This window comes from Pyrgilauda ruficollis, unplaced genomic scaffold, assembly GCF_017590135.1.
Source record: "Pyrgilauda ruficollis isolate IOZ18807 unplaced genomic scaffold, ASM1759013v1 scaffold57, whole genome shotgun sequence".
In the NCBI taxonomy this organism is placed as follows: Eukaryota; Metazoa; Chordata; class Aves; order Passeriformes; family Passeridae; genus Pyrgilauda; species Pyrgilauda ruficollis.
This window is the reverse complement of record NW_024527377.1, coordinates 5,100,334-5,126,054: the sequence shown is the minus strand read 5'-3', so window position 1 is coordinate 5,126,054 and position 25,721 is coordinate 5,100,334.

Here is a 25,721-nt window from a genome sequence, read left to right as displayed (position 1 = left end):
TGTAAAAGTTTGATTATTTATTCCATACAACATTGTGAATCTGTCAAGAGGAATGGATGGCCTTTGCTCCCAGATTCTTGAAATAACTGTCTGTGAGACTAAGGAAGAGCCTGGGTGTCTCTGACACTTCTTTCATTACCCACTGAAAAAGAAAATAGATGTTGTGTAAACTAGAGCCTTGTGGGCGCTAATAGCAGATTCTCACATGGGATAAACATATGTTCAGTTTGCTCAGAGCAAGCAAAGTGCTGTTAAAGCCTGGGGATAAGTAACAGACAGAGCAGAATAGAAGTAGGACCTGAGGTAATGATAAATCTTGGGTGAAGAATTACTTAAATTGTAAAAACACTGAAGACCAGACAAAATCAAAAGCCACTCCTAGTTGCCATTTTCAGTTTTCCTTTAGGAGCCAATGCTTAGTGTGGCCATACTGTCAGCTCACAAGTCACCACAGATCTCCTACCAGCTGATATACATTTGCTGTTTAATCAGGGTTTTCCTTACTTAAGTTGTAAAAACACTGAAGACCAGAGAAAATCAAAAGCCACTCCTAGCTGCCATTTTCAGTTTTCCTTTAGGAGCCAATGCTTAGTGTGGCCATACTGTCAGCTCACAACAAGTCACCTCAGATCTCCTACCAGCTGATACACATTTGCTGTTTAATCAGGGTTTTCTTTCCAGCTTCCACACATCTGTTACTGAAGGAGTGGAGCACGTTTGTAGGGCCAGGATGAGTGAGAGTGGCATTGAAATAAAGGCTAAACAAAGATAACTGTGAACATGAGGCCCTCCAGTAGTAATTCCTAAATAGTACATTAGGGAAGGTAAAGATATGGAATGAGCTGTGAAGTAAAACAAAGTTATCACTTAGCTGATAACTAAGGGCAGCTAAGTGAGAGGGAAGAAGGTGGGGTACTCTGCTTGAAGGTAAAATCACAGAGGGTTGCATTCAACATTAGAGTGAGTGAGTTTAAGTTAGCCTGGCACAGCAAGAAGTTGTGTAATCATGCAATGTGATTATTGATCCCTTCCCTTCATGCTGCTCAGTGCTGAAATGCCCTGAATACAAATTGGGGATTTTAGTGGATTCCAGCTATTTGAAAGAAAAGTTTTGAATATACAGTCACTTTTGGACCACCCATATGACCACTTTGTGAGACCAATACCTGCAGTCATGAGAAAGGGGGAAGGGAAGGGAAGGGAAGGGAAGGGAAGGGAAGGAAAAAAGAAACATATCTCTGTGTTTGGCATTTGCTTTTATTCTGACAGTACCATGTGCCCAAGTCCCCAGATCCTGTTCATGAATGATGGAAAATAAAATGCTTGATGGATTCAGACACAGAGGGACCATCTGGGCAAGGTCTGAACTCAGAGTTGCAAAAGCCACATGAGGAAGTGAAATTCAAATACGATGCACCCCTGCCACTGTCACATGCAGAGAACAACTTGAAAAGGCAATGACAGCTCCATCAAAGCTGTTTGCACAGCAGAACACTGGGATAGTCATCTGGGGAAAGTTGGGGTGAAAAGGATTGAGCTTCAAGGTGCACTACAGATCAACTATATGATTTTTGAACGTGTAATTTGTTACTATCATTCATATGGATACTGCACTAGTCCTGAGACACTCTGTGCACACAGATTCATGAAGAAGAAATGCTCTTTGCTGCTCCACAGTTAAGGATGCTGAAAGGCAAGATGGATATAAACATATCAAAATGAGACAGAAGCCTGTGAAGGGTAAAATCCTCAGCCCCAGTCACTGACTAAATCACTACAAATAAAACCAGATTCTTCTGAGCCAGTCCAAAGGTTCCTCTTTATTTCAAAGTAGCTTTGGTTCCACTCTTGCAGAATCCAATATCCTCATCTTTCCCTCGCTGTCTCTGCTGATAGAGACTCTGTTACTTTGACACAAAGTTGGCATCAGCATTTTTCTCTGGAAAGACTTAACAAAACCACTCATCCTTTGCTCTCCATTTCCTGTCTATAAAGTAGAGCTAACACTGCTTGCCCTTCTGAGTTCCTTTCTCATATCCATTTTTTGTTCAATGCTTTAGGAAAAGATTTCCTCATTTTATGTCCTCTGCAGCATTAAAACATAAACTAACAGCTACTCATGGTAAAAAATATGGCTTAAAGGAAGAAAACAGCCTCTCTTTTGGAAAGTGGCACAGTAAAGGTTTTGCTATTTTGCAGTGTTTCAATAAAAAGTTTTGAGTAATAAATGTTTTTGAGGTCTTGAAGTACCGGACACTACCATTACATTTACCAGGCCTGGCTGGGAACACAAAGTATTTTTGCAATCCGAGTCACAATCTTCTATTTTTCCATTCTTTCAAAAGGATTTTGTGTCTGCCATTCTCATGGGGAAACAGTTTGTGACCTCGTTTCTTAGATGACACTTCCCACAGAAGTGGTTAAAACAGTTCAGAGAGTAAATTTTTTTGGTTTGGTGTTTTTTTGTTTGTTTGTTTTTATGATTTCTACTCCTTTTAGAATGCAAATGCCTGGACATCACTACAGTGAAGGCACTTAACAACAGCTGGATGGGTGTCAGCTCATACATGAATTGTAACATAATGAAAAGTTGGCTGCCCCAAGATGATTTGGGGGAATTCTATACTTTAGGGCTTTAAAAAATATTAACTCTTAAAAAGTTACAGTTTCCAAACTGCTCCATTTCCTGTGTTTTTTCTTGAACACAGAATGAGGAAAAAACCAAAACCTTGGAAATATGAGCCAAAGCTTTGTTTACCATAAGATCAGCCACATCATAAAATAAGCTCATAAAAAGGAGTGACATGCACCATAAATCTCAACTGCTTTATAGGAAATAAAGCAAAGCTGTCACAGGGGTGACATCAATGAGCACACAAAAATCTTTGCAAAAATGCTGATTTCAGTAAGTATTAGGATTCTACGTAAATTAAAGTGTTGGGGAAACCTTTAGCCTAACTCAAAGTCAGTGGCAGGGAAGGAGGGTGTAAGTGAATAGGAAGTAGATAATTTTTTTCCTTTTCAGCACCAGTTAAGAACCAGAGAGCCAGATTAAAACCATCTCTGAATTCATATCCCATCTGGTAAAACATTTGGCCATGAAGAGGCTGGTACAATGGAAACACCAACGACATGAACAGTTTTTGAATTTTCTTTATCCATGAATCTACCTGGTTCAACTATAGACCACTAACTGCACTTTTTGACCCACTATTGTTAGTATCTGGTCCTAACATACCAGAATTATGGGTGTATTCCTTATTGACATCACCAAAAAGAGCTATTCTATCCCTATTTGTTTCTTCATTCTCAACACTCAGGTGACTTGGGATGGTGAATGTGTTTTTCCAGTTTGCTGAGGTTCCCAAACCAAGTGGAAAAATCAAAGGCTGAATATCTGGACACAGTGAATCCTGGAAAACACTGCTGCCTGCTCTTTAGTGAAACTCACCCACAGGTTCAACTGAGGGCTGGGGCGTTTTGCACTCGAATCCCTGGCATTTGTTCATTATTTTTTGCCATATATGGGTACCATGGGGATTTTTTTAGTGTGTAAGAAGTTATCTATCTGTCTTGCTGACTGCTTTGCTGTTCACCCTTGATCAACATCCTCTGATGTTTATCTTTTTGATTTGCCAGCTGTTTATTTACAGATATAGATTTGCTTCTCTCCCCTTCCAAGTAACCTTTGGAGCAAAGCTTTCAGTAAGGGATAGCCCGAGGTGGCTGAGCATACAGTCTTTTCTTCTCTGCTTGTTTAGTTGGGAGGCAGCAAAGAACGAACAGACCAAAGGTCAGCTCAGTTTACACAGCCTAAATACAGTATTATTTATCAACATCTCCTCTGAAGTCATCCAGGAAGCTTCTGAAGTCATTCCTACCTTAGGGATGGGACTGCCAGAAGAATAGTAATGCTGAGATTACAAGGAAAAGAGGAAGAACAAGCAGAGGAAGAAGGTAATGGCAGCAGAGGAATATAGAGTGCAAAAAATATTCGTCAAAGGTTTAATAATTGATTCACAAGACAAAGTACTTTTCCATCTGGAGGGCCACTGAGATAAGGTGACACGAAGAGAAATAAAACCAATAAAGGTAAATTATTGGGCCTTGAAATTTGTTATATATTCTCTTGTAAATCACAGGTTCTTTTTCAACTATCTGAAAGAGTCAGGACAGCATGGAGCTAAATATTACATTTTTTGGAAAATCTGCAAGCTCATTGGGAGAGGCTGGAAGGAAAATTCAAAGTAGTGACATGTTAAAGTGGATAAATAAAAAATCTAACTCTGGCTTTTGGCAAGAGTAGGAGACATTTGTAAAGCTAAAAAATGAGAAAGGGAGGAATTGACCAAAGCCACAGATTAATTCACATACACACATTTGATCAACTCCTAGAAGAAATATACAGAGATTTTTAAACACAAACTCATCACGACTCCAAGCTATAAATTTCTGGAACTGAAGAAAGACAGTTCTTTCTTCTTGCCTCACTCTTCCATTTTTTTCTGACCAGGCTTCCTCGCTGCTGGACAGGTGAACTTGATAAGTTGGAGCTTCAGTCTCACCCACTTCTTACACTATGTTGTTTTTAATCAGGGGAATGCAGAAGGGACTTCATAACACAGCTAAATGTGTCACTTACACCAAAATATTGTAACCAAAAAATGTAATTTTTAGTAGCCACTGAGCTGTGAAATACAATCTCACTGGAAGGTGCATCACTGTACGTGCCCAGGAGAGATTTATTGGCACAGCTCCCTGTGCTGGAATCTAACACCAATACATGTTTTGCATTGCATCCATTTCTAAAGAAAATGTAAGTAAGCAAAAACCCCAATATTACTGTGATTGTTCTGGACATCCCCCACTAATGTTGACAGAAGATTCCTCATTATATGGCAGGAAGGAAAAGTAAACCCTTTTGTTGCTGGGTACTGGAGCTGAACAAATTTTTTCCAATGAATAATTTATCTGACTAAATGAGACGTTTTCTGCTTGTTGAAGACCAACAATCCCTCTAATATGTACATATTTTACTATTTGAACATCAGACAACTCCTCTGAGTGTGGGGTGCCTATGAGCTGGTGGGGAGCAGCTCTCTGACAGAAGCAGCTTTCACTGGCTGAGTTCTGTATGAGGCCAACACAGCTTGGCTGAAGGACAAAAGTCTTCCCACCACATCCACAGGGGACTCCTTTGGAGCAGCAGGTAGGATGGGATTAGGGAGTGATTTCATGAACACTGTTCTGGATGGCTGAGCCTTCACAGCACTTCCAGCTTGCACATGTATAATTCAAGCCCTGTGAATAGCAGCTGTGACAGGCTGGGTAACTATTTGCAAAGAATCATATTTTATTGGGAAATGATGACCTGTTTTGATCCATCTGTACGTTTTGATATGTTGCCAAATCAAGAATCGGGGCTGATCAAAAACATAAACAAAAGGTCTGGGCTGAGGCCCAATATTGGCATATATTTGAGACAGTTTAATTAACTACATAATAGTAATAATGTCCAGAAGTGCCTGAAGAACCAAACTCTGAAATGGGACTTGGTCTTTGACTTCCAGCAGCAAACCAAGGCTGGAGATGATGCGGAGGGCAGCAGTGCTGTCCCTGAGCTCAGCAGGGGAGCAGGGGAGGTGACAGGCAGCAGCCAAGGGTCACAGGGAGCCTGCAGGTCACAGCAGTGCCCTGGGACTGTCTGACAGCTCTGGCAGCTCATGCCTGCATCGGCTGGGAATTTCTGACTGGGGCAGGAGAGCAGGATGAGAGAGGGATGTGGTGGAGATCAGTGACTCAGGCTGCCACATTTGGGGTGCAGGCAGCAGCACAGACATGAGTCACCCATCACACCAGGCAGGAAGGGCCAGCTTTCTATGCAGAAGATTAATTTGAGGCTGGCTGGTTTCCAAGAGGAAATCAGATGGAGGGATGCAGGAGGCAGTGTTCCTAGAAGAGAGATATTTAAGCTCATGTGAGATGAGAGGGAAGATTAGCCAGAAAGAGCCAATATCAATGAAGAGAGTTATTTTGGAGAGGGAAGGGAAATGAGGAGGATGCACAGCCCAGTGAAACTGCTTAAGGTTTGGGAATATAAAATTCAGTTTGTGGTGTTTGTAATTTCTTCTTCCCTGATGAAATTATTGAAATCCTTCACACGATGGAGCTGAGGGACCTCTTTTACAAACATCCAAGAGACAAGAAACGTTGGAGGATGATTTTCTGGGATATTGACTTCACGTAGGGGTACAAAACATACAGCTACCATGAGACCAAAGAAGAGAGACAGGCAAGAAAATGCAAAGTAACCGTGCTTAATCCTCTTTTTGTCTCTGTTAAAATGATCTGTTTGTCTCTGTTGACTGGACACTCCTTTCGTGAATGCTACACTGATTTACTCTAAGGTATTCCAACAACCTTCTCACTCTTGCAGGAGGCACAAAATGTGAGGCTGAGGCTCAGCCTAACTCGGGTCCACTCTGAAGACAGCACTCCCACGATCACCAAGCTGCAGGAGGGAAAAGGTGGTGTAGTCTGATTATGTGACCATGCCTACAACCACGGAGGGGAGCAAACAGGAGGAAATCTGCCACAACCTTCAGAACATCATTAACGCTCTCTGCAGCCACTTTGCCTCATCTACAAAACAGCATTTATGAATTTTCTCTGCTTCCTAAAGATATTCTGAAGGTGTAGTTCAGCTGAAGACAGTGACTTGAAGAGGAGTGTGTTTTCACTCTGTCAAACATTATAATTTGCTATAAACTCTAGTTTCGGGAGTTTTAAAATCTTGCTCACAATGCATTGACTGAAGATCTGATTAAGTATGCAGTGAAGAGTGCACTGACTTCTCTTCAGAGCATGTTTTCATTGGAACATCAGAACTATTATAGCTGTCTCAGTAATATACAGGCTTGACATATATGGGATCATTAAGGATTTACATCTTAGTAATGGATTGAGAGCACACTCTTTCTGGACTCTCTTGTCACTAGTATTACTCTGAAAAAAATCCCCTGGTGATTTGTTTATATATGTTAATACAGATTTTAAAATATACTGAAGCACTAGACAAAGTAATTTTATTGCTTGACACAAAGAGATTGCCTCGATTTCTTTAATGCTCCAACTGTAATGATTTGTTCCCAAGGACTGAGGATTACAAAAACTCTCCCTGCAGACTAATTAATATTTTCTTTAACCAGGTATTTTCAGGCTTTTATTTATTATCTGAAGCAGTCTGTGGTGGGAGTCACAGGTACTGCAAAGTGAATATTCCAGTCTTCAATGACTCGCAGCCTCCAGCAGGTCTGTGGTGTTACCCCCAGGCTCCTGCAGCTGAATCTAAGCAATAGAACAGAGAGAAAGGGTTAAGATATTCCAGGGTGTTAAAAACCACTTCTGGATCCCATCCCTGGGTGGGATGGGATCCAGCTGGTGGAAATTCAACAAGAATTGACTGATGACCTTTGCCCAACCAACCACGCATTATCCATCTCTGACACAAGCAAATCACTCTGCAAGACACTTCCATCTGTCTCCATCCAGCTCCTGCCCTTGCAGCTCCGTGTCCCTGCAGCAGACACTGCATCCCAGCTCTCCAGGCTGAGGGGTGGGGATGTGCCACCACCCCACAATGCCAGGATGATGTTGTTGCATCTTCTCTCCCTCAGCTCCCTGACCTCTGTCCCACAGCACAGGGGTGTCCGAGCCCTCTGACTGACCACACCACACCACACCACACCACACAGCACAGCACAGCACTCCACTCCACACAGAAGTTGTCTCCCATTTCCTGCTTCTTTCAGTGATTCCTTGCTAGAGGCAAAGCCCTTTCAAAGCAGCCCCAGTTTCTGCTCCTCTCCCAGCAGCCTCCTGCTTGCAGGTTGTTGTAACACCTTGTTCACACACTCACACATGGCCTGAGACATTTTCCTTCTCAAGGGAGGATCATTCCAGAGATTAATCTGTTGTGACACAGATTTTGTTCAATAATAGCTATAAAAACACGGCAGGAAGTGGGAGAAGGAGAAAGAATAGCCTGACTTGTGGTCATTTTTCTTTTGTGGAACTTCGTAATTCCACTATAAGATACATTTTACATTGAGGGATGATTTAGTTTCCGCTTTAAACTTTGGGTCTCTAAACACGTAGCTAACACTGGGAGCCCGTTTTTTTGTTTTTGTCTCTCACTCTCACCTCTCCCCACTCCCTCTCACAGTGTCTGAAGGATATGTTATTATATGGTTATTATGGGGGGAAAAATCATGGCATATGACATGACACTACAGAACTTTTCCATGAAACATTTTCTATCTGATTTTTTTTACACAGCACCAGTTTAAAAGCTAAATGGAACTGCAATGCATAGCTACAAAGCTATTTCTCTTTTTAAAGACCCTTATCATGCTCTACATTTGTCAGCACCCTGGCTGGATACAGGTCCTGGAGCACCAGAGGAGCCTAACCTGTTGGCAGGGATCCAGGTGGGAGATCAAGCATTGGGACATAAATGTGCCCAGCTCTCCTGGATCTCCAGAAACTGAGGTTGAGTTTAATGTTCACTGCCACAGGTATGTAAAGATGGAGATTGATAACAAGAGAAGCTCAAAGTCAGGGCTGCTGTGCCTATTTGCATGGTTACACCTGGGGGAGAAGCAGCTTTTCTGGATCTGAGGGTGACACCACAAAGCACAGCCTTCCTATATTCTCTGCTATTGTAGCTGCCCCAGACACAAAATAAAAGCAGAAAAGCCATAAGGGGACCTTTCCAGCAGATACTCTAGGCTGTAGGATTAAAAAAATCCACATCCCAGTCTTGATACTGCTAAAAGATTTCCACACAGCTGGGCTGCAGCTGCCTTGCCTCTTGTCTTTAAAATTAGGCATCAGCTTGCCTGCAAAATGCTGCAGCTCCCAAAAGAATTGAAGATGGGTCTGTTTATCTCCAAAAAAGCGCCAGGCTGACATCAGGCAACCAGCACTACCAAACTTTCTTTGTCTCATCTGTGAGCAGGAGAGGCTGTTCCTGCTCAGAGGGTCTCCCACCCCAGCGCAGAGCACTCGGGGCTCTGCAGCTGCGGGCAGGGTGCCAGGCTGACTGCCACCGCTGCCCCTGCGGTGCAGCTTTCCAGTGGGCTGACTGCCCTCAGCACACACAGAGCTCCCCAGCTGGAGTTCTGCTGAGCATGACCTGCCGAACCACGGTGCCACGCTGGTAGGAAGAGGTTTGTTTGCTAGGAGTGGTGCTGCACTGAAATCTGCTGTGGGATTGGGATTGGGATTGGGATGGGATGGGATGGAATGGGATGGGTGAAATCCTCTGGAGCAAACAGGGATAGCTTAGAGCACCTAAAAGGGGGCTAAAACCAGGCTGGAGAGGGACTTTTTACAAGAGCATGCAGTGATGAGACTAAGGGAAATGGATTTAAGATGAAGGAGGGCAGATTTAGATTAGATATTAGGAAGAAATTCTTCCCTGTAAGGGTGGGGAAGCCCTGGCACAGGGTGCCCAGAGAAGCTGTGGCTGCCTCATCCCTGGAAATGTCCAGGACTGGGTTGGATGGAGCTTTGAGCAACCTGGGATAGCTGAAGGTGTTCCTGCCCATGGCAGGGGGTTGGAAAGAGGTGATCTCCGTGGTCCTTTCCAAGATAAACCTTTCTAGGATTCTGTGGAACCTGGCAGAATGTGAACTCGCTGCAGAAGCAATTGCCATCTTCCACTTCATTTCAGATGGACTCAATGACCTCAGAGGTCTTTTACAGCCAAAATGATTCTATGGGTTTCCTTCTGGTCTTGCAAAAAGGAATAGAAATTCATGTGACAAGGAGTACCAAATTTAAGTGAATACACTACAAGACCTTCAGTTCTGTCTGTTGACAGTACTCAAACCAGAAGATCTAAAGCTGCTTGTTAGAGAGCAGGATAATCTCAGCAGGCCTAACAGAATAAAAATTCATTTCTGCCAGTACACTGAGAATGGCTCAGAATAACATGGCAAGGAGATCTTAAAATAAAAAAGTGCCATAACTTCTTGCTTCAGGATAGGGAGGAGGGGAAGATTAAATACTTTCATTAAATTAACTCTCATCCGAATGAGGCTTTTGTTTAATTTCTAAAAGAAACTCATTTCTTTGTTGTCATTTTCTTCTTGAGTGGTAAATATAATGTAGAATTCCAGAAGTCTCATTTCTATACATGCAAATGTAATAAATTTCACAGAGCACTGAGACAAATCAATATGGAAGGAGTCAGAAAACCAAACAAAAGCAAGGAGAGAAAAATATTACCCTATTTATATGTTCATATGCATGGGAGAAAAAGATATTTAAAATTACAGAGCTAATTTCTAAAGCAGCAGACATCACTAGTCAGCGATAAAAACCAGTAAACTATTTCAGCTGAAAAATACCACGAGCCTGTGATGGTTATAACAGCCCATGTGATGGTCATTATTGTCTGCAGTATAGAAACATGAGCAATTTTGCCTTCTTCTTGCTCTTTTTTAATTTGTCACTAACAGAGAATAAGAGACCAGAAAAGTAATTATTGCCCAATTAACCCTTGTAATATTATATGGCATTTCAGCTTCATTTGCAGCTTCAAAGTTGGATTTTATAGCCTGGTGACTCTTCAGAAGAATACCAAGACTTTGCTGAAACAGGCAATATCTGCCTTGACTGGCAGCTGCAAGATGCATAAAATCAACATTAAACTGGCTTCAGCCTGCAGAGCCATGGCTCAGTCTGGCTGTGTCATCAGAGAGAAAAGATACTACATCATAAGTGGAAAAAACCCATAAAATCTCATCCTTTTTTTTCCTTTTTTTTTTCCTTTCCTTTTCCTTTTTCCTCCTGTCTCCACTCCAGGAAGTCTCATCCTTGCCCAGGGAGCAGAAGCTCATGAGCCAGCTGAGAACCCACACACTTTTCAGGGCATTTTAGCAGGGTGGGAGCAGGCTTGGGTATCTGTGAACCTTTCCTGTTCTCTGCTATTAAACCCTAAATCACTTCACTTTTTTTCATAAAATTCATAGTGAATTAATTTTCTCAGCTGTAAGTCAGGAAACAATACGGATGGAAAATAGAAAATTTTAAAAAACAAACCAGAACTGGAAGAGAACTCTGTTCTTTTGACATCATGTTTAATGAAACTGAACATAAGGAAAGTAGTGCATGTCCGCTGTTCCAAAAGGAGAAAAATTATAGCAGCTAGCTACAATTTGTGACTGCTTTTGGGGTAGGAATATCCCTTCTGAGTCACCGGGAAATATAAAAATCAAATCACCCTTTAAAAAAAAAACAAACATAAAGTTCTATTTCAGCACGGAATACCAAGGCTGAAATTAAACCAAATATTAATCAGCTCACCCATTATTCTTATTTCAGCACTTCAGAACCAGAAGGAAACATCCAACAAAAAAAAAGTTAATATCCATCTGGAGACTTATTAAATGAAAATAACCACAAAGTAAACAAACTTCAGCTCATAAAAAGTTGCATGCATATTTTTATTCTGCCATCAACTCTGCTTTACCTTTGGGCCATTTCATATCTGCTTGAGTTATAACTGGTGTAATAAATGGGGTTTTAGGCAGCATATTTCCATGCAAATTTACATTGTCAAATTACTATTCTTATTCCATCTCCATCATAGATGAAAAAATATATTGAAGGACGTGTTTAAAAAAAATTCCTTATGATAAAAAAAATGACTGCTTCAGTAGACTTATCTTTTGAAATATTACTTTTCACTCTCATGGAACAGAGGGGTATAAAATTTAATAGGAGTAGATCCAAAAAGCTTCTGGAGAAATTCCACTAAAACCCTGGACCCTGTAAAAGTAACCTTGTTTAGAGAAGTTTTGTTCCACTATTAAAAAAAAGTAAAATCACCAGAGTCCAAGTGATTGATTTTTATTGACTGGTTTTCAAAAGTGTTCATCATCATCCAGTTTTCCCTCTGTGCTAAAATCACACAAATAGAACTGTAAAACACAGTATTTTCCTTTGGAAAATTCCAGCATTCAAATCCAACTAAAGTTTAAGTGAGACGTGTTTAACTGCACTTTTTAAAAGAGACCCAGGGTGATTTCCCAGGCCCTGTGCAGGTGCCTGAAGCTGTACCAGCCCTGAGAGGCTTCACTGAGCCCTGGGAGGCTGTGGAGGAGAGGCACAATGCAGGAGCTGAATATGGACATTTTTCCTGTGTTTGCACCATTCTCTCACTTTTTTAAAAAGGAGGAAAATTTCAGTGCATTCTTTTTGTGGCCCATGATAGTATGAAAAAGCTTTTGCAGCATGTGCAGCCAGTTGGCTGGAGGAGCTGGCTGAGAAAACCCAGCCTGGTAATTTTGCCTATAGTAAATGCTGACAGAAATTTCTCTGATACTGTTCCACTGCAGCTGCCTCATTGTTCTGTTTTAACGTAATCAGCACAGTAAGGAGGAAGAAAGAAGTGTTAATTTTATATCAAATAAACTTTAATTGAGTCTTTCATACTTCAGTACTGTATGATAAATGCATATAATGGTCTGTGAGTTAGTGCTGGTTGTGATAATGTGGTGTGTCAAAACTTGTCTCGGGCACATTCTGGTACTTTCAGCTTTGTGTCACCATCTTGCAGCCCAAGAATGGCTCCTGAGACACCCCCAAACTCCTCTGAGGAATCACAAGTGATAAAAGAGGTTCCTGGGTAAGGGTGAGGCTCCTCAAAATAACTGTAAGGGTCAAGGTGGTTCGAGGTCCCTCTCACTGTCAAAAGAGAAGGATGATCCAGAGAGGAATTAACTTCCAGCCAGGGTACATCAGAAGCACTGAGTGCCCAGAGGTGAGCCACGGCAGCCCTGGCAGTGACCTTTCAAAGGCACTGATGGAGCAGCCTGAAATGCTCCGTGAGGATCTCACCCCCAAACCCTCACGGTTCTGCTCTCCAGCTCTCACAAGAGTGCAGCTCCTGGAAAAGGAATGAACATTCTTAATCTCTGTCTCCACCTATTACAGATGGGATGCATTAACACAGGGGGATTTTGAGATGCTAAAACTGGCTTACAGATAGAAAACATGTAACCCCCTAAACCAGGAAAAACTTTATTCAAAATATGTACAAAGCAGTGCAGCCACTTCTTCCTCCTTCCCACATCCCCCTCGTTTTGTTTATATCAATTTTAAATAGGGGATGCTGAGACGACATTTAATCCTTAGATTTTATGAGTGAAAACAAATATTCTCCCTGGTTAAATTCTAATTTTCTCACACAACTTGTACCAGAATCACAGACATGGCAGTAACGTGGATGAAGGTCACACTGCCTGTTCCCCATGTCTCAAGGTGGAGCATATTAGACTTAAAATCTTGTCAATGAGAAGAGTGTCAATGAAGAGTCAATGTCTTGACTCTTCTTAAAATATTCCAAGGCTGGGGACTACAGATGATCCCCTACATGTTTAGTTAACCTTCCAGTTATAATATTTTTTTAGAACATCTCAATGTCTTCTATTTCATGGCAACTTGTCCCAGCCCAATCAAATATACAAAAGAGTTTATCCTCCTCCACACTTCCTTTTGGAGTCATCTTTGTGCATCCTCTTTCTCTAGAAGCTGGGCAGCCTCAGTTCTTCTCATCTTTCTGGCTGCTGGATCTCCAATCATTTGACACTGGTTAATTCTCGTTCTTTGTAAAACACAGAAGTTCAAGACAGGGGATTGTTCTCAGAATTCTGAACCAAACCAGAATAAAAATCCTGTGATAATTCTGCATTTTATGCTTTTTTTTGCTCACTTGGAGAGTCAAGATTTATCAATGAATGTACCAGCAGTGCAACAGCCAAAAGAAACCTGTCACTGACATTTATTATTAGACCTGGACAAAAGGAAAGAATTATCTCAATACTTTAATCTTTGTCTGTTTAATTAAATGAATGAATTTGTTGCAAATAGTTCTTGGTTGTTAGCATATTCCCAAGCACATTGTGGCAAGTATTAATTACTTCAAATTCAATTTTCTTTGCTTGATTTACCAACAAGGTCACAGAAGTCTGTAGCTTTGTGTTTGAAAGAGGGTGAAGATGTCTCAAAGAAACTTCTCAGAGATGCAAGTTTGCTTTGTCCAAATATCCTGCATTCCTCAAAACTTTGCTCTTTCCAGAATTATTCCTACAATCTTTGCTAGAATAATTACAGAAAATGGGCAGTGGAAAATGGAAAAATAAAGAAAAAAAATTCTCTTCCTTTCCTTCCCTATGCAAAGATTGATCCTGTTCTTGTCGTCATCTCCCAGAGCAATTCAGGATCTCACAGCACACAAACAGGTACATTCTGATGGGAAAATTATGAAGCCAAGGAGTAAAGTAAAACAAAGGGAACAGCTGTTGCCAGTCAAGGCTGGAGAAGAGAATCAGAAGTAGCACGGAATTTGTAAATTTAGCAAATCTATTCTGAGAATTCGGAATGATGAATCATTCCCTGCCTCCCCAACTTCCGATCTGCCTTGAGAGAAAGTTTATCTGGCTTAACAATGGCCCTCCATTGTCTTTTCACCGAAAGAATCCCACAAGTGCTGTGTTTCCAAAGATGAGACCCTTCTAAAGGTCTAAATACATATATTAAGCTGTTGTTTTTACCTTTCAGCCCTTTTTATTAATTAGTCAATTTTGCTTATACTGTAACAGCTTGTTTCTTTAATTGCCTTTACAGTTTTAACTTTCCAGGCCCTGGAAAAGACTTATTAGGAATATTCAGCAGGAAAACAGGCAGGACCCATGACTGGTGCAGCTGAGCAGTCCAGTGCACCCAGGTGGTGCCAAGCAAGTGCAGCCTCCACCAGTGGTGCTGGAGAAGCCAGCCCTGTGTGGAGAACAGCCCAGGCAAGAAGAGAAGGATTAGATTTCACCACTGAGAAGTGGTTCAGCTTCTGTTACTCACCTCTGTTTTTTACCTCACCTCTTGTTTGCCTTGCCTACCTTCTACTTGCATTGATGATTCCCTTGTTTTTGTTACCCTGCCCACACAATTTCCCAAACATTTTTGGAGGTGCCCTTTTCCTGCAAGCCCCATTGTCTATAGTGTCTCTCTCTTTTCTGTATCTGCTCTTTTCAACCTCCTTTCTCCTCCTTTCTCCCTAACCCTTTTTTATCCTTTTGCCTTTTCTCTTAGCACTTCTTTGCCCTGTAACCTACCACTTTCTGCTCAAAAGGGAAACTTTAAATCAATAGCCTGCACTGTGGACTTGCTGCCTTTTCCACTTTATTTAAATTCTGCCCTCATAAGAATCAATTCAAAGCTCCACTATCTCAGCCAGAAAGGAGAAAAAGAGCATGCAAGCACTTTATTCACACACAGTGACCCACACAGAGCTCCAGTGCCTGTGCACACCCAGACACACAGCCCAGTGGCACCTAAAAGTACAGGTGGTGTGTCAAAACTCACACTGTCATCTCTTTTGAGGCTTTGTCTCCTTTCATTGTCAAGGGAGTAAGCAGAAAGGAAAACTAGGATTTTGCTGTTCCCATTTCACATTTTATGCTCCTCAGAGCAGGGAATGTTCCCAACAGAATGTTGTGTCAGACAACAGAAATTATTATTTGTCACAGAGCAATGTTGATTTAAATTACCCCACAAAACAACTAGAAAGTCAGGCTCTGAACCTGTTACTCAAATCCTCTTTGACAGACACATTTGACCACAGCAATGCCAGGTAGAAGTTTTATTTTGGTCAGGGAATGGACATTCTTGTAGTGACCCACAGTCCTGCTCCAACTGGAGGCTGCAGCAGCAGCTCAGCCCAGGCAGGGCAGGAGCCAGCACTGATCAGCAGCTGGACAGGAGCCCCATCCTGGTCCTTGCAGCACGTCCCCATTACCCAAAACTCAGTCCAGGTGTGCTGATTCAACCACCAGTCATAAAAGCAGCAAGAAGTTTGGCTAAAAAAGTCCATGCCTGTGATGGCAGCCAGAAATGAACAGATTTATGTTCACAAAGCATTAGGAAACCTATGAAGAAATCTCACCTATTTTAGCCCACAAATACAGGGGACCAGCTGAGACTCTCCAGAAAAGTGCCAATTTGAGGTGAGACTAATCTGACTCCTTGTCCTTGCAACAGGGCAAAAATGAGTCAGTGTGTTAGCAAAGGACAAGCCATGCTCCACTGGAGAAAAAAACTTCCTTTCCAGGGGAAATTGGTTCTCTTAGGTTAGGATTTCTCATGGCAGAAGCCTCTGTGATCCTGAAGCCCAGGTGCACGTGGCATAGTAATTTGGTACTCTGTGTAAGAAAGGCATCCAGTTGGTGCTTGGGCTAAATTCTACTTGGTGCTTTGATGGCAAATGAGAGGCATAAATCAATGGCAGCTGATCAGTAATTATACAAAATTACAGTATGCTTTTGTGGTGTTTTTGAAAGAAATTGTCATTTTGCTACTCAGCCTGACTAATTTCTGGCTCACATTGAATCATTGTGCCATGTTTGCAACTCATTAAAGGCGCACTCACATCTTTCACCACTTTGCCTTGGTTTCTGTGACGACAAGGGGAGAAATGCTGCTTTCCCCAGGCTTCTGCAGTACCCTGTGACTTGCCTTGAGGGGACAGGGCTTTGTCAGAAAAGCCAGCCCTGCAGGCTGGGCTGACAGCTCACAGCTCGCCCTGCAAGTGAAGCAAGGTCCCTTCTCAGCCTCTCAAAATGCCACACCAGGGTCAGGCTTGGGGAAGGACGCAGAGGCTTTAAAGCCTCCTTAGGCTGTTCAGTCCCTGTCCTGTTTCTGGTAGTCCAACCAGACCCAAGGAGTCTGGAGCTGGGGCACAAACACACACAAATCTGCACTCCACTAACTGTTCCTACAGCAAAAATCCATTTCAGTACTTTTAGGTTGGTTTTTTTAGTCAGGCTGTGTTGAGCTAAGGATTACTTACAACATACCTACACTTATTTCCACTTTGGGAAAAAACTGGCTTTGACCTGATTTTTTTTTTCCATTTGTTTCTATTCTGTTTCAACATCCTGGGAAATTTTACCAGAGAAATAGAAAAAATAAATGAAAATAACCAAGCTCACAAAACAGTGTTATCTCTTCTGGAATATCAGATCAACATACAAACCAATGAGAGGATCTCTTCCTGTGTAAACATGATGTTCCCAGTGGCCTCTTTTATGCCAGCTCTGAATTATTTTCAGCAAAAGTGGTTATTACAGGCACCTTTAGGCAGCATTTTGTGACCACAGCCTTGCTCCATTAAGGCCAGTGCCACCCAGCAGGACAGAAATGCATCTGAACACTGTCAACAGCTCCAGCTGACTTCATGGAGTGATTCTGCTGTGCTAAAGGCAGCCAAAAAGCCAGCTGGAATTGCTTTGCTTTCTAGACACTTCCAATACCCTGACTGATCTCACCCAGTAGCAGCCCAACACCTTCCAAGTGTCCAGCACTATTCAACAGCTGTGATCACTCAGTCAAAAATTAATTCAGAGCAACATTAGCAGAGGAAAAAAGATAAATACACTTCTCTAGGAAGCTCAGAGAGGGAAGACAAAGAGGGAGAGACTTGGTATTCCTAGAATCCAAAACAGAATCTTTGTCACAGAAAATCAAATGAAATATTTCAGTGCGGGTCATTGTTTTGTCTCCTTTGCTTCAGGAGTGTCAAACATCCCTTTCTCAGAGCTGAGCTTTAAATTTGAGTTCACACTTGGACTTACAAGCTCATTTAATTCTCTCAAGTACCAAAAGCCTAACTCTGGGTGAGATCATTGTCATCTTTGCTAAGCAGGATCATCAGGCCCCCAAATGGATTTAGGATCTTAACTTCAGTAAATCTGCCTGGCAAGTTGGGAATCAATCTGCCATCTGGTACCCAAATATATCTAGAGAATAAAAAAACCTTTGGCTATGAGCAAAGAGAGAAACCATAGGTCTGTAACCCTTCCCTTCCCACCTCCTGCCATGGATACATGCAGAATATTTGGGGGCTTTATACTTTCATAGTGTTTTGGTGGACTGGAAAGAGTAGGAGTCATATGTCACTTTAGGAGGCAGAACAAAATAAAATAATTTTCAATAGTTCAAGGAGAACAAAATGAAATAAACTTTTTTATTACTTCTATGACAATGTTCAACAATCATGATTTTTTTTCTGTGTTTTTTTGTGGTTTTTAGCAATTTATTTAAGAAAAGGCATTTTAGGCTGTCTTACATCCAGGTTATACTTCTGTTTGGACAGTTCTGAGCATGTTGGTGATTATTAACAACTTCTAGATTTAGGCAATTAAGCATCCAAATTGAATGACCAATCCATCTAGGATCCCTGCAGGGCTTAATGGGAAAAGAGTCATATTCCTTCAGATGCCATTCACTGAAAGCACCTAACTTTTGTAGCTTTAATTCTCTCAGAAACTTTTTTTCTCTGCTAACTCTTTTTGAAGGCCAGGCTCCCACACCTTCCCAAAATTCCAACCTCTGGCACGAGAAGGATTAGATAAGTTCTTGCACATTCATTGGGAAATAACCATGCAAGACCAGAGGCATGCAGCAAAAATACTCCTGCTGCACACATTACTCTGATTTCCAGAGCACATCTTTAAATATAAACCAGCATTTCTGAAGTAACATTGTGGGTGCTGTCCCCAAGATATTCTTCTCATCAATAAGGACATGTGATCGTAAATGAAATGAAATGTGCTCCATGGCAACCATGATGAACATCACTTCAAATGCTGCCAAAATGGCAACATCACAAATTTCATCTTGCAATAGGTTGTCTATTAATTAAAGAGCAAGGGCCAGTTTCAAAGAGGAACTACCAAGGTTTTAAAAATATGCCAGGGATAATGTATTTCATGCATTGCTAATTACGTAGGCATTTTCTAAAACAAGCCAGAATTAATTATGCATCAGATCCACCCCCAGCATGAGGGAATAATTAAGTTTCTTACAAAGTTATGGCTCAATAAGAGGCACTGTATGGGCTGCACAGTCTGTGCTGTGTCACACACCGTGGTAGAATGGGCTGCCTCAATGCAAAGGCTGCTGCCAATTAACACTGCTAATACACGTTAATTTAAGATTTCCCTTTTCCAACTAATTGATATCTGATTAAACACAGAATAAGTTTTTTTAAGTGTTCATTAAGTAGCTAAAATTTCCTCACAAGTTTCATGTTTTATATGAGGCCACAATCACAGAATACGTAGCTCATGTAATTTCCAAATCATTAGAGAGTAATTGGACTTATCAGTTACATGCTAATTAAACTTCCACTGAATTCTCTTTCTGCAATCAGTTGACATCAGATAGATGCACGGTACCCACCTCATTATGGTAAAATGGAATTGCTGAGGCACTTAAAGTGGAGCGTGGCACAGAGAGCAGAAAAGTCTGTTCTGCTCTGTGATGGGAGCAGCACCTGCAGCTCTCAGAGCTACAGCAGACCCAGAACTCCAGCAGAGCACACAGACACCAGACAGGCTTCAAAATGATTCCCAAACCTGGGTTGACACAGGTGTTTCACCTGTCCTGAGCTCTGTTCTGCCATTATCACCAAAAACTCTGCCATTGCCACCAAAAATGAGCTTGGCTGGGTTTGTACCTACTTCAGTGCATCCCCAGCCCACCAGAGCTCAGTGTCCCAAGAACAGCAGCTGCACTCACTGACAGATTGTGCCTCTCTCAGAACATGCAGCAATCTATTTTTGGAGACCTGCTACACTGGCTGCTGGTCTGGATGCTGCTCCTGCCATGCAATAGTTAAGAACTTGTGATTTCCATGGGAAATAAATGATCCATGAAGAAAAGCAATAAGGGAAGAAGCTTTGATACTCCCAAAAATTCAGATGTGCTTTCCTTACCTGGTGAAATGAGTTCATTACCAATGATAATGACAGAAGGATTTGGTGACATTACATGATGAGGAGAAAATCAGACTTAGTCCATCTTGAGATTCAGTGGCTTTTGATGGAATATCATGATTAGGTGATGGAATTTGGTGGTGGCAATTGTAACTCTTTCTAGCAATTAATAAAAAGGAGATAAAAAATATGATAAAACATTAGGTGCTTTAATTTTTTTTTTCACTCTTTCCATCTGCCAAAACTTCTTTTCTCTAGGACTGTGCTTAGTATCTCTTCTCTCTACTGGATTTGGTTTTGGTGGCTGGAGTGAGGAAAAATTCAAATGAATATTCTTTCAGGGAAAGGGAGGGGGGAAAGAAAAAGAAAGGCAAGCAAGTTTCCCTTTTGGTGCTCCCTGGGAGCCGGGCCTTTATTCCTGTCTCAAATAAGAGAAAAGCTGCTGAGCTGCATGGGAGGTTCTCCTGAATGTAAATTGTGGGGTTGAATTTTGCAGCAGATCCAATGGGCCGCAGTGCCAGGCACAGCTGTGAGGAATGCTGCTGCTCCTGAGCCCACGGATCCACCAGAACCAGCCTGGGAGAGCGCCCAGAGCACACCCCCTGCTCCTCCCTGCAGGAGCCTGCCCCAAAACAAGCAGCCAGAACCCAGGGAAACACACATATTTCAAACCCACAGGGACCAAGCCAGCTCCCAGAGAGGTTCTCTTTGGTTGGTTTTTTTATTTGTTTTTGTTTCGTTTTAAAAGAGCACAGATTTCTACAAATGAGTACTGTGTAGATACTGATTTCTCCAGCTGATATTCCTGTAGTGCTCATTTACAAGCATTTTCCAAGTTGTAAGGCAAGCATGAGTGTTTTATTTTTTTAATGAAAGCCTGAGAATTAGTAGGAAGACCTAGGAGAGATGTCATAGTCAATTACTAATGTGAGGTTCTAAAAATGCAATTAAGCATGGATGAGTATTTGCACTAATTGCAAACAAGTCATCTTAGACCAGTTAACCTGTCTGCTCAAGAGAAAGGGAATAGTAATAACCTATGAAAGAAAATCCTTTAAAAATAGTTTCTTCCATTAAAAAAAGAGAAAAATAATTCTAAACCATGCTAACACTTACCATCAACTTCCAGCACAAGGAGATAATCATTTGCCTGTAAGCTAAAAATCCAAGCACTTTATGTTTCTTATTAATGCTGTAAGACTGACTGTAGAGCCTTTCAATGCTGTAAGAGTGACTACCCTACTTTACTCTGGCTTTAAAACAATTCTCCAGACTCCCTGCCTCCAGAACAGCATATCTAAATTTTCTGAAGTCAGCAATTGCCCAGGGTGGTGGCATCTCTTAGAAAGAAACAAGCAGGGACCCACCTGGGTTTTGGTGCTGCTTTGCATCTCGGTGGCCTTTGGATGTTGTTGACTTGGACAGTTCCTATTCCCAGCCTGGAACTGACTAAAACTCCTCACCTTCAAGTGTTGGAGCAGATCAGGTGCAAATGTGCTGCCCCCTTTCCTCCCAGCACTGGCTGCAGAGCCAGGGCTGTGGAAATTAAGGGAGTCCCTCAGCTGCAATTGCATGAGGCATTTAAAATTAACATTCATCTCCCTGACACACACATCCCCACACCTGGAACAATTTTCCATTTGTTTAAAGGTTCAAGTGGAAAGCAGGATCAGAGCTGACATGCACCTTGTTGCATGATTAGCACTGATTTGGCTGGCAAATCCACAAACAGCCACAAAACCTGATAGAATCATGTATCACTGTTATTACACATGTTGGATTTTTATTAATTTCAAAATTATTTTCTTTATGGCACGCTGATTTTATTTCTGTATTGAATTCCATTTAATTGTCCCTTGTTTTAATCTTGCAGGAGCGTTTAAATCACTGAGGAGCTCCAAGAATGTCATCTGCTTACAGGTAGTATATGCAATAAGATATATTGCTGCTGTTATTGCCATTATTAGGGGTGTATGTTATGGTGGGAGTGTCATTTGATGTCTCTTACGGGAACAAAAAAGCAAAATGAAACCAAGCCTTTATCTGGCACTTTGCCATTTCACTGTTTCTTTTTTGTATAACTTTTCATTCTTTTCAATAATTGATTGTTTTTATTTGGAGGAGGGGAAGATGACATCCTGAGTAACAGTGTTAGCTTGGAGGGTTTGATCAGAAGGAATGTGACTCACTTCAAGCCAGCTGGGAACTGGCTAAGTGGGAAGTGGCAAATATTTTAATTTTGAGCTGTCTAAATCAGTATTTCCTTGGCCTTCTCTTTATGTGCAGCAGCCTTACTTCCTCAGGCAACCTTTTGCACTTTTGTATTTTGCAATTAAACACAACTGCAATTGCTTTTATCATATGAGCACGGGAGAATTTAGCAGCATCCCATAAAGAGAAGGTTGGCTGGCATTTTTCCTAACAAAATTTCAATTTCAATTGTCAAACAACAGTTGGGACATGAATTCTCTCCTGCAGTACAGCTTTATGATAAATTTCATCTCAGGTTGTTTACCATTTCCAGAAGTTAAAAACAGGTAAAATACACTTGTGCAGTAAAGATTAAAAAAAAAACCCAAAAAAACACAGAACCATATAATTGAATTTTTTTTCTCTTCTTTCCTCCTGAAGGCCATTTTGTTGCTCTCTGTGAATAACAGGATACAACACAAATATACATCTTAAATCCACCACTGCTTCATACAATTGCATGCTGTTTCCACTGCTACTTAATAAATTGTCCTGTCTAATATAAACTGCCCTGCATTCACCAAACTCCATTTTCGCTTGTGTGACTCAGAAATCTGGTTTTGCTAGAGCTTTCTACCATGAACAAGTTTATCGGTTTCTAGTATGAATTTGGGATGAATGTATGTAATTTTCAGCTTTTAAAGGCAGTTGATATGCGTGGCATTCACATTCTCTCAACAGAGAGACATAATTTTCTCTATCTCAAATTTTTTTCCTAAAGAAGCACAGACAGCAGAAGAGCAAAACAATTCTTATCTCTACTTGCTGCTCCTGTTGTTTTACACATGTGGAATGTGTTAGGAAGATTGTTTACCTGAAGCGATTTGGCAATTAAATTCTGCTGAGACTGTTTTGTTTCCTTGGCCAATTGGGTCAAAGTATTATTTTATATTCTTTGTAGAATAGTATGTATCTTTAATATAGTACAGTATAATGCAATATAGTATAGTTTAATAAAGCAATTGTTCAGCATTCTGAATCAATGGAGTCAGATGCCAATTATTCCCTGAGTTGGGGGCCCTGATTTTACAATAGATATGAGCACAAGAAACAGCACTGGAATCCCTCTCCAGTCCATAAGGGCCACTTCTCTACTCCTACTGATGTGCCTCCCATGACAATTACAAGTTATTTCCTTTATCCTTCGCTGCACAGTGCTTAAAACTGGCAACATCATCACAGGATTTAAATTAGAGCTTGTTGCCAATGTTTCACCTCCAAACGAACGCAGCTTTTAATAAATTATCTTGAGCCTAGGAGAGACTCCATCATGATTCACTCTGCAACATCTTGAGTGCTGGGCTATGCCAGCAGAAATAATTTCAACAAGGCTCTCTGTTAAGATGCAGCATACGTGATGAAAGGAGCTGCAGTTTGGAACAAATGGTTCAACATGCTGGTGTCTAAAGGAAGAATTTTCCCCCCTCGATTGGCTTGGCAGCTGTTGGACTTCATTATGAGGAGCAAAACACAGAAGTGTGCAGACAGGTGTGCGGCAGATTAAGGGCTCCAAAACAAGGCAGAGCTTTGCTGGTAACAGAACAGAGACAGAAAAAGAACATCCAGGGAGGGCTGTGATTCAGGGAGAGCACTATTAAAAAAAAAAAAAAAAAAAAAAAAAAAAAAACAAAAAAAAAAACAACAAAACCCCAAAAAAAAAGTTTAAAAAAGCCCCTAAAAACCCTGATACCAATACTAATAATACTAATATTAATACATACTAATAGTAAATACTAATAATAAATTAAAATACCAGCAATTTACACAGTATAAGAACTGCCTCCAAAAATAAGGGAATTGCCAAAATATGTAATGTGATTTGTGCCTGTTTTCTCCCACAAGCCTGTGAGGATGGTTTAAAAGAAATTGTGTCTTGAGCTGGCAAAACAGCAGCTCCATTTCTCAGCTTAAAATGAAAATTAAAAATTTGGCTATTGTTATTTAATGCTTAAGGACTTATTTCCTGATGCTAAATATGTATTCAGAGGCTTAATTACCACTGAAATAAAGCTGCCAAAGTTCATCTCAGAGTGTCTTCTTAACTTATAATTTTGGAAGTGCAAAAAAAACCCCACTTTTGGAAATGTAGGGGTAGACACAACACGCATGGATTGCCTAGACAGAAAACAGGCTTGTTCTTATAAGTGAGGCTCATCAGAAGGATTAGAGTTAAGCAAGAGAGGACCTGGAATTATTTAGGATGTGTAATAATGATTAAGGCACTGCCCTGCTCCCCAGCAGCTGGAGAAGTGCCAAGGGGACCCTGACAATTCTCTGTGGGACGGAGTCACACGTGGGTGGTTGCGCATGGGGAGTTATGGGGCAGGATGGGAGAGCCTTCCTCCAAATTATCCACCCCAGAACAAGCCAAAAACACCCACTGAGGCCTCCACAGCCTGGAATTTGCCATTAGAAATAAAATCTCCTCTCCCCTTACAGAATATCCCTGGATATTTCAGGGACAGCAGGAACTGGGGTGCTGTGGCCTTGGGCAGCTGCCAAACACACTTGGAGTCATCTCCACCAGGCCCCTCATCAGCATGTACATCAATAATTTGACAAAAAAGGTCTTCCTAGAGCACCAACTCACAGCATTTCTCTAAGGTTAGTGGGACACTGTAAAACCAACAATCAGCAGTTTCTCAGCTGAAGTCCTTCCCCCACACGTAAAGAAAAGTGAAATCATTGGTCATGCAGGGCACAAGGGCAAAGAGCAAACCAGGGAGGCTTCTGCTGCCCAGGGTAAGATGAATAATAAGATAATGATGATGTTAAGTGCTGTGTTTATTTTTTATTTTCCCACTGCGAAGCGATGCTTGCCTGTGAAAAATTGTCTTTAAATAAAGCACCTTTCAACCAAGCTCATTACAAAACCATCTGAGCACTCCTGATAGTCAAGTTGGTGTGTGAGACAATGGCAAATTATTCTTCATGAATAAATTACCAGATGAACACACTCACCCTTTTTTTTGAGTTGTATTACTGGAGCCCTCGAGGCTGGGGGTGGAATAAGGGCCTCAGCAGAGGAGTGTATAAAAATATGGGCAGTGAAAGGTAACAAATCCCCAGCCCCAATAAATCTATTGATTAAATTTTACAAGACAAAGAAACACATCGGGAAGGAAACTACACGATGAGGAATACTTTTGGTTCAATCAGTGACTAAATCAAAACTAAATTCAGGACTCCTGGAAACTCCTAGATTAATAGTTCAAGTTAGGAGCAAATTAGGGATGGTAAAAAGAGGAGGTGAGTGAAGAATATATAGATGATTTTGCTAGTGTTTGAGGACCACTGGTGAAGAAAAAATCAGGTCACAGCTAGATTACATCTGATTTTCATCCTCCAGATTTTCTACAAATTCCAGCAGGGTGTTGTTCAGAGGAGAGGATAAGATTTTTCTGTTGCCTCCTTTTTACTGAAATGGTCTAAATAAGAGAATGAAGAAAAATGAAAAGGGTGCAATCAGTGGATAACAAAGGAATAGCTGCTGACAGCATAAGGAAAATTATGGCTGATACACATTATAGCCTTAGTAGTAGTGACAAAAATGCAGTAACAGGAAAGATGTGAACAGCAGCAAATAAACCAGGGCTGCACACAGGCCCAGAAGCTGGCTTTCAAGCAATT